The sequence below is a fragment of the Arvicola amphibius genome, chromosome 9, assembly GCF_903992535.2.
Source record: "Arvicola amphibius chromosome 9, mArvAmp1.2, whole genome shotgun sequence".
NCBI classification, from domain to species: Eukaryota; Metazoa; Chordata; class Mammalia; order Rodentia; family Cricetidae; genus Arvicola; species Arvicola amphibius.
Genome location: NC_052055.2, coordinates 13,016,968 through 13,031,383, shown reverse-complemented (window position 1 = coordinate 13,031,383; position 14,416 = coordinate 13,016,968).

The following is a 14,416-nucleotide window of genomic DNA, read 5'->3' as shown; positions in this document are numbered from 1 at the left end:
TCAAATATTGCAATACCATTTTATATTATCGTGTACCTGCAGAGTCCATGTTTTCAGAAGTTTCTTTTTGCTTTGCTTTTCCAGTATCTGTTATTTCAGTTGTGAATATTGAATTTGTTAGTCATGCATGGGATGTTTAGATCCCAGAGCAATCAACTTTTACCAAACTATTACTTCAGAGCAGTCTTTGTATAGCTAGCTGTCCTTTGTTTTACATGTTGAGATTTCCCTAAGATAGAAATATTAATAAATATGTATTAAACATAGCATGCCTGTGATAAAGCAAAAGTTTACCCCCATTGTTTTAATACTGAACATTCTAGAGTAGCGTTAAAGAGATTCCCTGGATAGTTCTAAGACATAAAAGCAGAGGAGCTGAGTCCATTCTCTGCTCAATCTCTGCAAGTGGAAAACTTCAGTTCATTTCACAGCTCTTCCCGGGGGATATTATAGGGAAATGATGGTTATTAAAAACAAATCAATAGTAGAACTTGTTTTTCTACACTAGCTGTTTGAAGAGGAACCCTCCTCTCCAAACTTAGCACATTACTATTTTAACTGCAGACAAAATTTCACATTTAACAAAAAGAATAATTGAATGAAGATGAGGGACTGGTCCTACTGGCATGCATTATGAGACATCTTGGGAGGTCAAATATACATGATGTAGATGAATCTAGGAGGAATGTTCAGTATGGGCACCAACAGCAATCAAAGGCCAGGTTTTAGCTTCAAAAGGCTGGGAATGAAATGAATCATGCCTTTACTCAGTGCATTTCCTTGCCAGGCTGTGACAGTGTGAGGCTGGTTTTATACTCTTGTTGATTTTGGTAGAAAGAATAACTTGAGTTTGGCTTAGATTTTAAAAGCCTTTCCTGCAGTGCATAAATCACAGGCATCCTGACGGTCCATATGTAACACCATTAAGCAACCTCTGTGGTTATAAAATCTAAGTGCTTCCCTTAGGGAATAAATGCAGAACTCTACTTTAACAGCCCTATTGGTCATTGAAAAAAGAAATTACTGTCCGAACCCCAAAGTACCCCTTTTAACACAGCTCCAAAGCCAAAATCATTTGGTTCTAGATTCAGAAATGTAAAGTTTTTCTTTACATTTAATTTTTATTTGCGTAATTTTCAAGAGTCTTGCATCTGTAAAATATGCTCTAGGTTTGTGCTGTGCAGCTTGTAAAGTGGTTGAGGGAGAAGCACAAGGGCCCATCCGGAAGCAATCCTTTGCAAACATCATTGTCGGATCACATGAGTGTGATGTTGGCACACGTGAAAGGGCTCTAGAGGCACTGAACCTGCGTTCCAATTCTCCCTCAACATTTGTTCCCTTATCTTCTCAGGGCCTCAGTTTTCTTATCTGTGAAAATGAGAAGAACAGGATCTGCTCTTGGAGCTCTTTCCTGACTTGTATTGTGTAGGTACATGTTTTCTCTTCTTTCTATAAAGAACAACCACTGAATATGATGACTTAAGACAACTAGTTTATCCTGTTTTATAATTCTGTGTATATTTTGTATAATTTGGGTTTTGCCAGGCAGTTGAACTGAGCCTAAAACGTCTGATGATTTTTTTTTTGTTCACTCACACACTTTTAGAAACAGGATTACTAAGGACTATTTGAGCTATTTAAATCTCTCCTCTCATCTTTGTCTTCTCCCTCTTCCTCCTCTGCCCCCCCCTTGACACATAACTAGCCTCAGCTTCCTCAAATTAAGTGGGGTTCATGAAAGATTGATGTACGTGGCATCTGCCTTTTAATACCATTAAAACTGCCCTTTTTTGTTAGGCCCAGATGCAATGTATTTCATTTCTGATATCTTTCCTAATCAAAGGAGAAACTAGGGCAAATTAAGTTCAAGAGGAATTAAAAGAAATCCATCTTTTGATTTGAGTAGGTTCATGTGCAGACAGAATAGAGGAGAACTGAGATGATCATCTCTGGAGACCATACTCTTTAATATTTGAAGTAACTCCTTAGGATTAAAGCTGTAACTCAGTTATAGAACTTGTGATTAGCATGTCTAAGTCTGGGTTCGATAGCCAGTGCATGATGTGGGATGATGTCCTTCTGTATATGTGTTGCTTTTATTGGTTGACAAATAAAGCTGTTTTGGCCAATGGCTTAGCAGAGTAAAGCCAGGGAGGAAATGCGTATATGTATATATATATATATATATATATATATATATATATATATATATATAGAGAGAGAGAGAGAGAGAGAGAGAGAGAGAGAGAGAGAAGGCAGAGTCGAGGAGATGTCATGTAGCTGCCAAAGGAGAAAGATGCTAGAACATTATTGGTAAGCTACAGCCTTGTGGCTATACATGGATTAATAAAAATGGGTTGATTTAAAATGTAAGAGATAACTAGGAATACACCTGAGCCATTGGCCAGTGTTATAATTAATATAGTTTCTGTGCAATTATTCAGGTCTGGATTGCCAAAAATGAAAATGTCGTCTCCTTTTACAAGTGCACACACACATACACACACACACTGAAAATTCTACTACACAAGCCCCCCAAATCAACAAAATATACAATAATAAAACTTAAAATGTAAGGAGACCACCAACAAAAATAATACTAACTGCACAGTGGAAAATATTCATGGTGTAATATTAAAATTTTAAGTATTAACATTCATAATATAGATGGCAATGGTGAGCTATTTGTTGGGTCAGTGAGCTGGCTCAGGGTAAGTTTTCTCCTTACATCAAACTGACTTGAATTCAGTACCTGGAATCCACTTGATTGAAGGTTATCAATTCCTCCAACAAACACAAGCATACATGCGTACACACACAGAGAGAGAGAGAGAGAGAGAGAGAGAGAGAGAGAGAGAGAGAGAGAGAGAGAGAGAGAGAGAAATACATTATTATAAAAAGGAGGGCAATGGTGGCGCACGCCTTTAATCCCAGCACTTGGGAGGCAGAAACAGGTGAATCTGTTTGAGTTCGAAGCCAGCCTGGTCTACAAGAGCTAGTTCCAGGACAGGTTCCAAAACTACAGATGACATCCTGTCTCAAAAAAAAAATTTAGTTTTTTTCTATTGCCATTAGTATTCTTGTCTTTGTTTTATTATCATTGAATAGAAGAAAACTATGCTAAAGCCAGTTCACACTAGCTGATGAACAAATGTTGTAAAATATTATCTAGTCAGTCAAGTATTTTTTTAATAATAAGATTAAAACCAAAAGTTTAGACATATATATAGCATTAAACTTGGTAAATACTGTGTATTAGAATTTAAATTTTTCCTTTTGGGGGTACAAGTTGGTTAAAAGCTCATTCTATCACTGTACCTGATCAGTATCTGTCTTCCTAGCAATTGCCCTGTTCCTTTAAAGGCAGAGCCTCAGACAATGACGTTCCATCACTCACTATACGGATATGCATTGTTTCTTTTTAAAATGGTGGAAGCATCCTGCAATTGCTGCCAATTAGGTGGATCCACTGTAACCCACTAAGCATTTTAAGTTTCTCTTCAAATATTAGTATACATGGCCACTTATGTCTTCCTTCAAATGCTTGAATGGCTTCCATTTTCTTTTTTTTTCTTCTCAGTTTTTCAATTGTTTTTCTTAAGCTAAACATTTTTCTCTGCTCTTCTCTCTCCTCCCCCTCCCCTTCTACCCTACCTATCATTCCCTCACTCCCAATTTACTTAGGAGAGCTTCATACATAGATCTATGTAGATTTCTCTTTGATTTTTATGTTGTCTGGGATTTTGAACTGTAGGCTGGTTTTTCTTTGCTTGATGTCTAGAAGCTACTTAAAAGTGAGTATATATTATATCTGTCTTTCTGTGTCTGGGTTACCTCACTCAATATGTTATTTTCTAGATCCATCCCTTTGTCCACAAATTTTTAATGCCATTATTTTTTTAACACTGTATAGTACTCCATTGTGTAAATATACCACATTTCTTTATCCATTTTTCAATTGAGGGGCATCTAGGTTGTTTCCAGGATCTGGCTATTACAAATAATTCTGCTTTGAACATAGTTGAATAAATGTCCTTGTGGTATCATTGAGCATCCTTTGGATATATATCCAACAGCAATATTGCTCGGTCTTGAGATAGATTGTTTCCTAATTTTCTGAGAAATTGCAATACTGATTTCTAAAGTGTCTATACATGGTTTCTAAAAGAATACAATCTCTCTTATTATGTGGTAGAGGGTTATTATAGTTCAGTTCAATATATTTATCTTATTTTTATTACATTTTATTATATATTTCTACTTATACATATCTATTATATAATTATTACATCATATATTTATTATATTCAGTTCAGTCTTTTAGGAACCCATTACTGTACCAAGGGTGAAATGATGCTGGTGTGTGTGTGTGTGTACACCTGTCTGTCTGTGTTATTAGATATCTATTCTCTGAAAAGTTTGAATATTTTTGTATTTATCCACAATTACAATCAGACTTGAAGAGTGAACTTTGAACTCTGAGACACTGACAAAGACGTATCTGTGGAGGTATTGTTTTCTGTCAGTACTGTTGTTCATAACTTCTTAGGATCAAACTGTACCTTTGTACTCAGTGTTCCTGAGAACTGTGACCAACATGTCAGGGTCTTACGGCTTCATGGACAACATGCTTAACTTTGCTCCATTGTGAATAGCGACTTCTGACTCGCCATTTGTGACGTGCTTTGGTTAATGCCTGGTCCTCGTTTTACCACATTTTCAGTGTAATGACATCACTTTCTTCAATAACCCCAAAGGAGGCATCACACACACAGCCTGAGCCTCCTCTCTGTGTAGAGGTCGCATTTACTAGTGCACTGGTATTGCTCGAGAGTAGATTTATATGGCTTGCACTCACCTGGAATTTTGGCAGAGTCCCCTCCTCATCACCAGAACATGTGTTGGGTGGCAGTAAACAATAATGGGAGAATGGCCTCTCAAGGAGACCCTTCAGTGTTACAGAGACCACTTTAGACTAAGCCTTCCCTAAATCACCAGCGTATGAGTCTCCAAGAACCGAAAAAAGAAACCCTAGAAGAAATAAAAATACACAGCTGATTTACATTGTCTTCGTACTTCCCTCTTCATGACGTTCATGGCAGTGGAAATGTTCCAGAACATTGCATGCTGTGTTGATGACTCGTGTGTTAAGGAGGACAGAATATTGCAGGCTGCTTTTGAGAGCATTGCTTTCTGTTCCTTTGGAGGAAAAAAATACATAGACTTTTAAAAGAGACTGTTTTAGCATGTGTTAATGGCTGCACATCTGAGAATGTCAGTACCAGCTTTAGTAGGATTTCTTTCTATTCCTGTCCTGCCACATGGAAATGTGAGATCTGAAATATTATTTCATTAGCCTGCAGGCTCTTGAAGCATGGTGTTCTCAATAGTCATTGCTTAGTCTGTAAGGATGTCTTTTCCATGGAAAGGAGCTGACATAATTAGAGATTTAGTATCCTGGAAATGGGGGAGCTTCCCTTCCCAGAATGATTTGGAAATCCTGGGAAAGATAAGTGTTTTAAGGTGTACCTTGGCTTCGAGCTTTTACCAGTTGTAGGTTGTGGTGCAGAGATGACTTTCACATTATGTGGAGACAAAAAATTTTAAGGCCCCTTGGCTGCCCAATTTCACTTCATATTCTCAACAAGTTTCAATTATGAGAATTAATGAGGAAGAAAGATAGTGAAGAAAGAATAAACACATAGAAGATCTTGGATTTTGTTATGGGTAAAAACTTCATTGTGGCCAGTGATTAAATTCTTTCTTTCAGTGCTGTAAAATGTACTAATTGATTTGAGAGCTAGGTGGTTTTCTTCCAACTGTATTCCATAACTATTATAAACACCGGCATGTTACCCAACTTTTCCTAATGCTTCTTTACTGTATGTCAGTGTGTGTGTGTGTGTGTGTGTGTGTGTGTGTGTGTATACACCTGTCTGTACATACAGAATATTTTGTTTACTTGTTCGATGATACCTCAGAACAACCCTATCTGCTAGATTCTTTGATTTAAATTGTTTTCAGAAAAGTACTCAAGTAGTTTGTGTAGAACCATATATATCACAGGCACCATCCAAACAATTTTTTATTAGCATGCATTTAACCATACTAAACTGTATGTTCTAGCCACCCCTACTTCTACGACAGAATTTCCCAGGAAGTATACTTATGGAGATATCAATGGTACTGAACAGAAAGCATCCAATCACACACAACATCACAGAGACATCCACTTTGAATCTCAGATCTTAGAAGTAGACGTACATTTTTGCAAGACCCCATGAATTTCCCATAGTCAGTCTTCTAGTAAAAGGAATTGATATTAAGGTGGTATGCCTACCCAAAAGACCATCCTTTATCTTACACACCATAATTGGGGCCTCAGAATTTGCACAGGACTCCTGCATTGCCACTGTGAATGTTTTTAGGCTCAAGGGATGATGGAAGGAGGCACTGTTTTCAATGTGTGGATGTGCAGTATGGTGTTCACACAGTATTAGTCTGCTTACGCTGCCATTAACAAATTAGGCTGGGTGTTTCTCCTCAGAGTTCGGGGAACTAGAAGTCTCAGATGAAGGTCTGGGTAATGGGAATTTTGAGGACTCTCTTTTTGGCTAGAAGGTGGGTTTCTTACTATGTTCTCACATTTTCTGTCTTTTTTTTTTCACTGTCATAGTTTTTATCAACTTGACACAAGCTAGGGTCATCTGGGAACAGTGAACCTCAGCTAGAAAACTGCCTTCACCAAATTGGTCTATAGGCAAGTCTATGGGGGCATTTTCGTAATTAAAGGTTATAGAAGGAGGAGTATACTGTGATTAGTGCTACCCATGGGAAGGCAGTGTGGTTTGAATTTTTTAAAAGAAAGTCAGCCGTGGAGAGCAAGGAAGTAATCAGTGTTCCTGCACGTCTTCACCTTCAGTTATTGCCTCAGGTCCCTGTCTTAACTTCTCTCTAGAATGGTCTATACTTTTTAAGCTGAAATAAACCCTTTCTTCCCCAAGTTGCTTTGACTTTGGATCTCGGTGTTTCTCACAGCAATAGAAAACAAGCACACTCCAGAGAGAGAAAATTATAGTTCTACAACATTTTATACTTATCCTGTTGGGCATTAGTCTGCGGTAGGTTGGAGAGAAATGTCTTCCACAGCCTCATGTGTTTGAGCACCCAATCCTCAACTGATGTTGCCATTCAAGGAGATTATGCAACTTTTCAGAAATGGAACCCTTCTGGTTGAGTTACACAACTAGGGACATGAACTTGCCTCACTTCCTGTTTCCTCCCCATACTTCCTGTGTGTAGATGAAATATGATCCCTCTGATCCTTGGCAGCCAGGATAACCTCAATTTTCTGCTTCCACACCCTCCCTCCTTTGACAGATCTTCTCCCTCTGGAACTGAAAACAAAACAAAACCTTCTTTCTTTGACTTGTTTTATTTATCAAGCCAGAGAAAAAGAAATAATAGAGTGCTAACATAGTGCCCTGGATTTATTATCCTATTTAACATTAATTATTCCATTATCCCAATAGAGTCTCACTGAAAGTTAGACTTTCCACGTATGAATTGCAAAATGCACATAGAAGTTTGATCAATAACTGCATGCATGTTAATTTCCTATATATATATATATATCACACACATATATATACATACATAATACATACATACATACATACACATACATATGCACACACATTAACCAAAGTGCCTGACAGGAAAATGGCAGAGAAATGATTTATTTTGGTTCATAGTTTTAATGCATTTCAGTGTATATCATGGTGAGGAAGATATGGTAGATGGAGTGCTCTAATTATGGCAACCAGAGTATGTGTAAGAGGATATTTATATCACAGGAGACTAAAAAGCAGCATATGGCAGCATCTAAGGTTGAATGTAACTCAATTGAGTCTGCTCCTAGTTTCTTATTTCCAACATCTAAACCCTACCTCCCCAAATTCCAGACACTTATAAAACAGTTCCACTGGCTGGGAACAAAATGTTTAATAGTGAGAACTTTTGGAGAACATTTCAAATTCAAGCCACAATGACTCTTTTGCAGTTAGCAAAGGAATCAGGGTTCTACACAAGGAAAGGCTGGGGACAGGAATAAAAGTTGGGCTGTTCTGAGTCCTTTTGATTCTCAACTTGACACAATATGGAAGAGAGTCTTGGTGGAAGAATTATCTAGGTCAGGTTGGCCCATGAACATGACTGTGGGAGATGGTCTTGAATGTTAATTGAAGTGGAAAGACTCACTCTGAGTATGGGCAGCAACATTTCATAGGCTGTTCCCTGAACTGTGTATGACTGTAAAGCTAACCAAATACACATAATCTATAAGCATGTATTAATTAAATCACTGCTTGGCTCATTAGCAATAACTTCTTATTGGTTAGCTCTTACATCTTAATTTAACCCATTTGTATTAAATTGTGTATAGCCATGTGGCAGTGGCTTTCCAGCAAAGTTTTATCATGTCTGACTCTGGCAGCTCCATGGCTTTCTCTGATGCCGCCCTTCTTCCTCATGGCATTCAGCCTAGCTTTCCCTGCCTACCTAAGTTCTGCCTTGCTATAGGTCCCACGCAGTTTCATTATTAATTAATGGTAATCACAGCACACAGAGGGGACTCCCACATCACCTCCCCTTTTATGTTTACCCAAAAAGGAAAGTTTTTACATAGTAAAATTACATATAGCAAAAATAGTTATCAAGCAAGAATTACAGTTATAATATTTATATCTACTTTATCCTTTATCATAACTAAGGAAAACTATAACTATAAATTCTTCAACTCCACCAAAGACTCCAGAAGGATATAATATTACCTAAGTAAACAATAAGCAACTTTTTAAATTCTACAATTGACAGAGACATCTTGCTACCTAGACAGTGACCCAAAGTTCTTCTGTACATTTGGGGCATACATCTTCAGCCTACAGGCCCATAGTATCCAGCAGACTTTTCCATGAAGCAGGAAATTTCAAAGACATGTCTGACTATATTGACAGCTTGCCAATAAATTTCTTCTGTGTCTTGCAGAATGTCTTGCAGATTCTTTCATGAAGCAGGAACCCTGAAGGACCACCTCACCTTTATAAGTAAGTTTGGCAGTCATTTCTCTGTGAGTCCTGCAAGTCCAGTTCAGCAGTACAGGCAAGAGCAGTTTCTTGCCCAAATGGCTAGCAAACTCCACAAGGAGCCTCTTTGATGGTTATCATCTTCTTGAAGTAGCTGGTACTGCCAGGAGCAGATGTGTCTCATTCTCATGAAAAGTCTTAAGTTCTTAAACATTTTAAATGCCATATTCTGAAGGTCTCTTAAAGATTTGAAGAATGCCTATATAAGTGAAATATATTTCTATATATCTAGAAAATATAACTAACATGACTGCAAGCTTGACTATTATAGATGAGTGTCTATTAACTTATATTTTTAGTTATACACTACATTTTTAAATGAGCTACACAAACACAACAACTTAAACAAGATCAGAAATACATATGCATGTTGCAGAGAGAGTGGGGCTCTTTGTTTTGTCCTGCTCAGCTAGCTTACACCCAAAATAATCACACAGAAATTGTATTAATTAAGTCACTGCCTGGCCCATTATGTCTAGCCTCTTATTGGATAACTCTCACATCTTGATTTAACCCACTTCTAATAATCTGTATAACACCACAAGGTAGGCTTACCAGGAAAGACTCAGCATGTGTGACCTAGCATCTCCATGGCACGTCTGTCTGCCCTTCTTCCTCCCAGAATTCAGTTCTGTCTACTCTGCCTACCTAAGAGCTGCTCTATCAAAAGGCCAAGGCAGTTTCTTTATTCAAGCAATGAAAGCAACACACAGACAGAAGGATCTCCTACACCATATATATCTAACAAAATTGGCCTTAAATTTGTATCAATAAACCAAGAACCATACCAATGTAAATTATTCATCTCTATAGCAACTCTATGCCAAGAAAGTACTAAGGTTTTAGACACACCTTCAGTGAGTAATCACAACAACCTGGAGATTAATATCATGAAAATTTTACAGTCAGAAGGAAATTGAGTCTGAGAACATGAAGCAACCTTTTTCAGGTCACACCCTTCCTCTGGTCCATAGTACTTTTGAACTGTACTTGAATGTGCCAATGAATTGAAGCTAAAAATCTGTGTCATGTATAAAAGACTTAGAATACATTTTCATCGATTAAACCAAAGCAAAACATGCACTAGGCATCTGAATAGTCTACTAGAATATAGGTTTAGCTTCTTTAATTTTTTACTTTTCTCAAAACTTTCTGTTGCTAAGTAATTCTGCTAGGACCTAGTGCTCATCTTTCTATCTTTTCTCTACTTGTCTTTTCTGCATTCATGCCAAGAAGTCGACTTTTGTTTTCAATCCTATTGCCTGCTGATTTTTTTTTTTAAAAAAGGGTCCTGTCTTCATGTGTAATTGTTCCCCTGGCATAATGAAAGTCCACCAAAGACACAGTTTGTGTGCAGCTTGCAATGTACCTGTCTTTTTACTGTTTATCTTTTCTTACTTCAGTATTTCCTCCAGCTCTTATTCCTGTGACTGACAGTTTGCTGCTGCAGGATTGAGCCTACTGTTCAGTAGTTGTAAGATCCTGCCGTTGTCAATCCAAGTATTTCTGCCTTCTCCCAAGGTCAGGCTGCGGCCTTACTTGCAGTTCTTTCTGTCAGTATTATACTTTTTTTTTGTGATATCTTCCTTTGAGGCCAACATTCCACTTACTGAAGGGTGGCACAAGAAACAGGATTTGCCATCTTTCTCATTGGTTAGATGGATTGTTCTTATTTTTCCAGCCAGTTCTGTTACTGAAAATGAGTTTCACCTCCAAAACACACCCTTGAATATGTTTTGTACGCTCCTTTGAAATTCCTATCATTTTCTACCCCCTCAATTTTGCAGGGAGCTTTTGATCTTGAAGATTTCAGAAATTGGGGAGCTTTGTAGAAACGTTACTCTCTAGAGAAACCTGCATAGGGCACCATCAGTGCAGGCTTCGGAATCCGGTTTTCATAAGAAAGAGGAATATGGCATCTGTCCCACATCCAGTTGGATCGATGGCTCGTTATCCACCCAGTTGCGTAAAATAGCTGCAATGTTGTTGACATGAGCCTATCTGTGCCAGTTCGTGCTGACTGCTTTTGATTGGCAGGTTCCTTGTACACTTTTAATAGCATTTCACAACTTGTCTCTTTTAAGCATCAGGATCTTTCTAGCTAAAATATTCTTACATTCTGAAAATTGTATGCATTTTCCACAGTCAGCCCCTTGGTGTAGTATTTCCTGATAACAAAATGTTGGCTAGCAAAGCTCAAGTTATCTCCATTGTATAAGCTGCTCTCCTAGTTGAGATAAAACCTTGTTCAGCAACCTGTTTTCCATTTGTGAAAACAAGCCAGATAAGCCTTTCTTGCAGAGGCTGTCTCAGCTCTTTGAGAACTCCAAAGTAATTGCGCACCTAGGTAAGCCTGCAACCCAGTCTTATTTAACAAGTTTCTGCCTTGCCAATGATGCATAGGAGTTTGGGCAAATATGCCTGGAAATCTCCAGATTAAAATAGAAAAGCTAACAAGCTTGTTGGTTTCTCTAGATAAGATAGGAGAATAGACCCTCGAGGGATCCTGCTTCAGAAGATTGATGAAGAAGATTCTTAAGAGTAATGAGCCAAAAATTCAGGAGCTACTTTGAGAAATACCGGAAGAATAATGCTTGGTTGCTTCCTTGAACAAGCAATTTGTCTAGACTTGAGACATGTTCTACCTTGGGAATATTCTTACCATAAACAAAGGTAGCATGTCTTAGACTCTTGCACATTCTACCCTCCTGCATCCTGGAGTCCTTATCTCTAACAGTCTCTTTTACCTTAGACTAAACTTTCTTTTTCTTTTATTATTCCAGACAATGAGCATTTATTGAGCAACCCTTTCATAGAACTGACTGTTCCTGTCTTTCCTGCATGCATTTTCTCATTTGTTACTCAGAACAAATTAAAAACACTGTTTTCCTTATCTCTGCGTTTTAGAGTTGGAAAAGAAGCAGAGAGATGAAGAAATTGAGGTGGAGGAGCTGGGATACTAAGCCCCCTTTATCTCACTCCAAGGTCTCTCTCCCACACTCTGCTTCCTTAATGATACTGTAAATTCTTTGGAAGCACAGAAAGATCCCAGCTGAAGCACGTTTATTGTTTTTGGAACATGTTTCCCACTAAATCAAGTCTTTCCTTCCTGAGAGAGGTAAAGCGGATGAGTAGGTCACTAGCATTTATAATACACTCTTTCTATATATACATGTATATATATACACACACATACATGTGTGTATATGTGTGCACACATGTGAATAGTATGTAATTTTATCTTCAAAATGGTTCTATGAGTAAGAGCTATTATTATTAGAATTCAGAGATGAATATCTGGAGACTTAGTGAGATTATAATTGGCAAAGTCTACACAGCTAATTAGAGGAATCTGTGATCCTTTAGCCATACAGTTAAATGCCCAGCCCAGCTGTTCAAAACTTTTGGAAATATTTCCTCATTTGTGTTTTCTGCTGCTCAATGGTCATGATATCCCAATCTTTCAACACAGCCTTTAAAGTGTTCTTGTACTTCTGACTTCTAAGCACTTACGGTAAAACTCACATTTGCACTGGTTCACCTTTATTGTATTAAGGGAACAGAATATGGAAAATAAAGAAAATAGGATTTTTGTTTTAGAGATTTATTTTATTTTTGAGTGAGTATGAGTGTATGCACACAGGTGTCCATGAGAGACAGAAGAGAGCATTGGATCCCTGGAGCTCCACATACCAGAGGTAATGAGTTCCCCCATGTGGATGCTGGGATCTGTATACTGGTCGTCTGCTGATGAAATAACTGCAGCTCTTCAATGCATTAAAAGTCTCTTTCTTCTCTCTCTTCTGTTTTGTCCTTTTTCCTCATGTGAGGCAAGAATTGCCTTGAAGTTGCTCTTTGAATTTACTGTAGTATTTTTTCGTTTTGCATATTGCATTAATAATACCAAATATCATCCACTATTGATAAATTCTTATGTAAAATGCTTTATTTCAAAAGTTTTCAAAATTGTGTATTTGTCACTTATTCAATCTTATGCAAATAGCGCTGCTCTACTTTTTAAACTACATAACCATATTATATAAAGCTAGAGTTTCCTTAGATTTTTCAGTGTCAATTTAAAATTTCATTGGATTTTATAATCACTTTTATTGGCATTAGACAGAAATACTACTGATTTTTAAAATTTGTCATACATACCCAGAACCCTTTCTATAATCACTTATTAATTTTGAAAATTTCTCCATAAAATTTTGCACAATTTTGTAAGAGTAGAGTTGCTTTGCTCATAAATAATAGGGTTCCTATATTATCTTTTCTAACTATATTGCTTCATTTCTTTTCCTTTATTTTTAGTGAAGACCTTCAGCCCATCATTATACATAGACTGGGCTACTTAAATCACAGTTTATTGAAGGATCATATATTTAAAATATCCCATTTTAATAAAATGTTTGTTGCATGTTTGTAATGAAATAAAAGAATTTCCTTCCCTATGTTTGCTTACTAGGTTTATTCCAGTTCATAACTGATGCTAAGTTTTCAACAATATTTCCAGAATCCTTTGAAACTTGATTGTTATTCCTAACTCTAACTTTATGCTCCTTTTGGAAGTTACAGGATTCAGCTAGCCCAGAGGCCCAGCTCGCAGGCTTCCTTCCCATTTCCACCGATGGTTTGTAGCAGACTCTGTCCATATAAGAAGGGCAGTTCAAGGAACAGATGTGCAAATCAAACCTCAAATGATGGAATCATTAATATAAGTGGGGTGAGGCTTTGGAACTTTTAAATTCTCCTTTGCAAAATAATTGTGAATTATTTTGAGACTAAGATGAATGCCTATTCATGGATAGCCCCTCCCTCAACTTCCTTTCCTGTCCACATCATACAGAATGTATGGTAGAGCCTTCAAAGGAACTTTTACTTTGTTTTAATGGAGAAACTCAATTTTCTTGATTTTCTAGTCTCTAAATCCTAGTTACAGTTAACATTTTCCTCATAGAACTGACTTGGCCATTACCTTTCGCAGACAAGTGAAAATCATTTCTCCCAAAGCCAAACTCAAAGACAAAAGAAACTCTGTGCAGATGAAACAAAGAGATTTGACAGAGGTAAGTGGTCTGAAGAGAACAAGATGGCAAAGTCTGCAATCGCTTCTGGAGACCACAGTAGTGGGAGGGGGGGGAGAGAAAGAAAAAGAAAAAACCCTCTGCTATTTAGAGAGGTGATAGGATAATCTCCCCCTTTAAATGTAGTTCACTCCGATAACTATCTGCACCACCAGCACCTGGAGCTTACTGGGAATGAAGAACCTC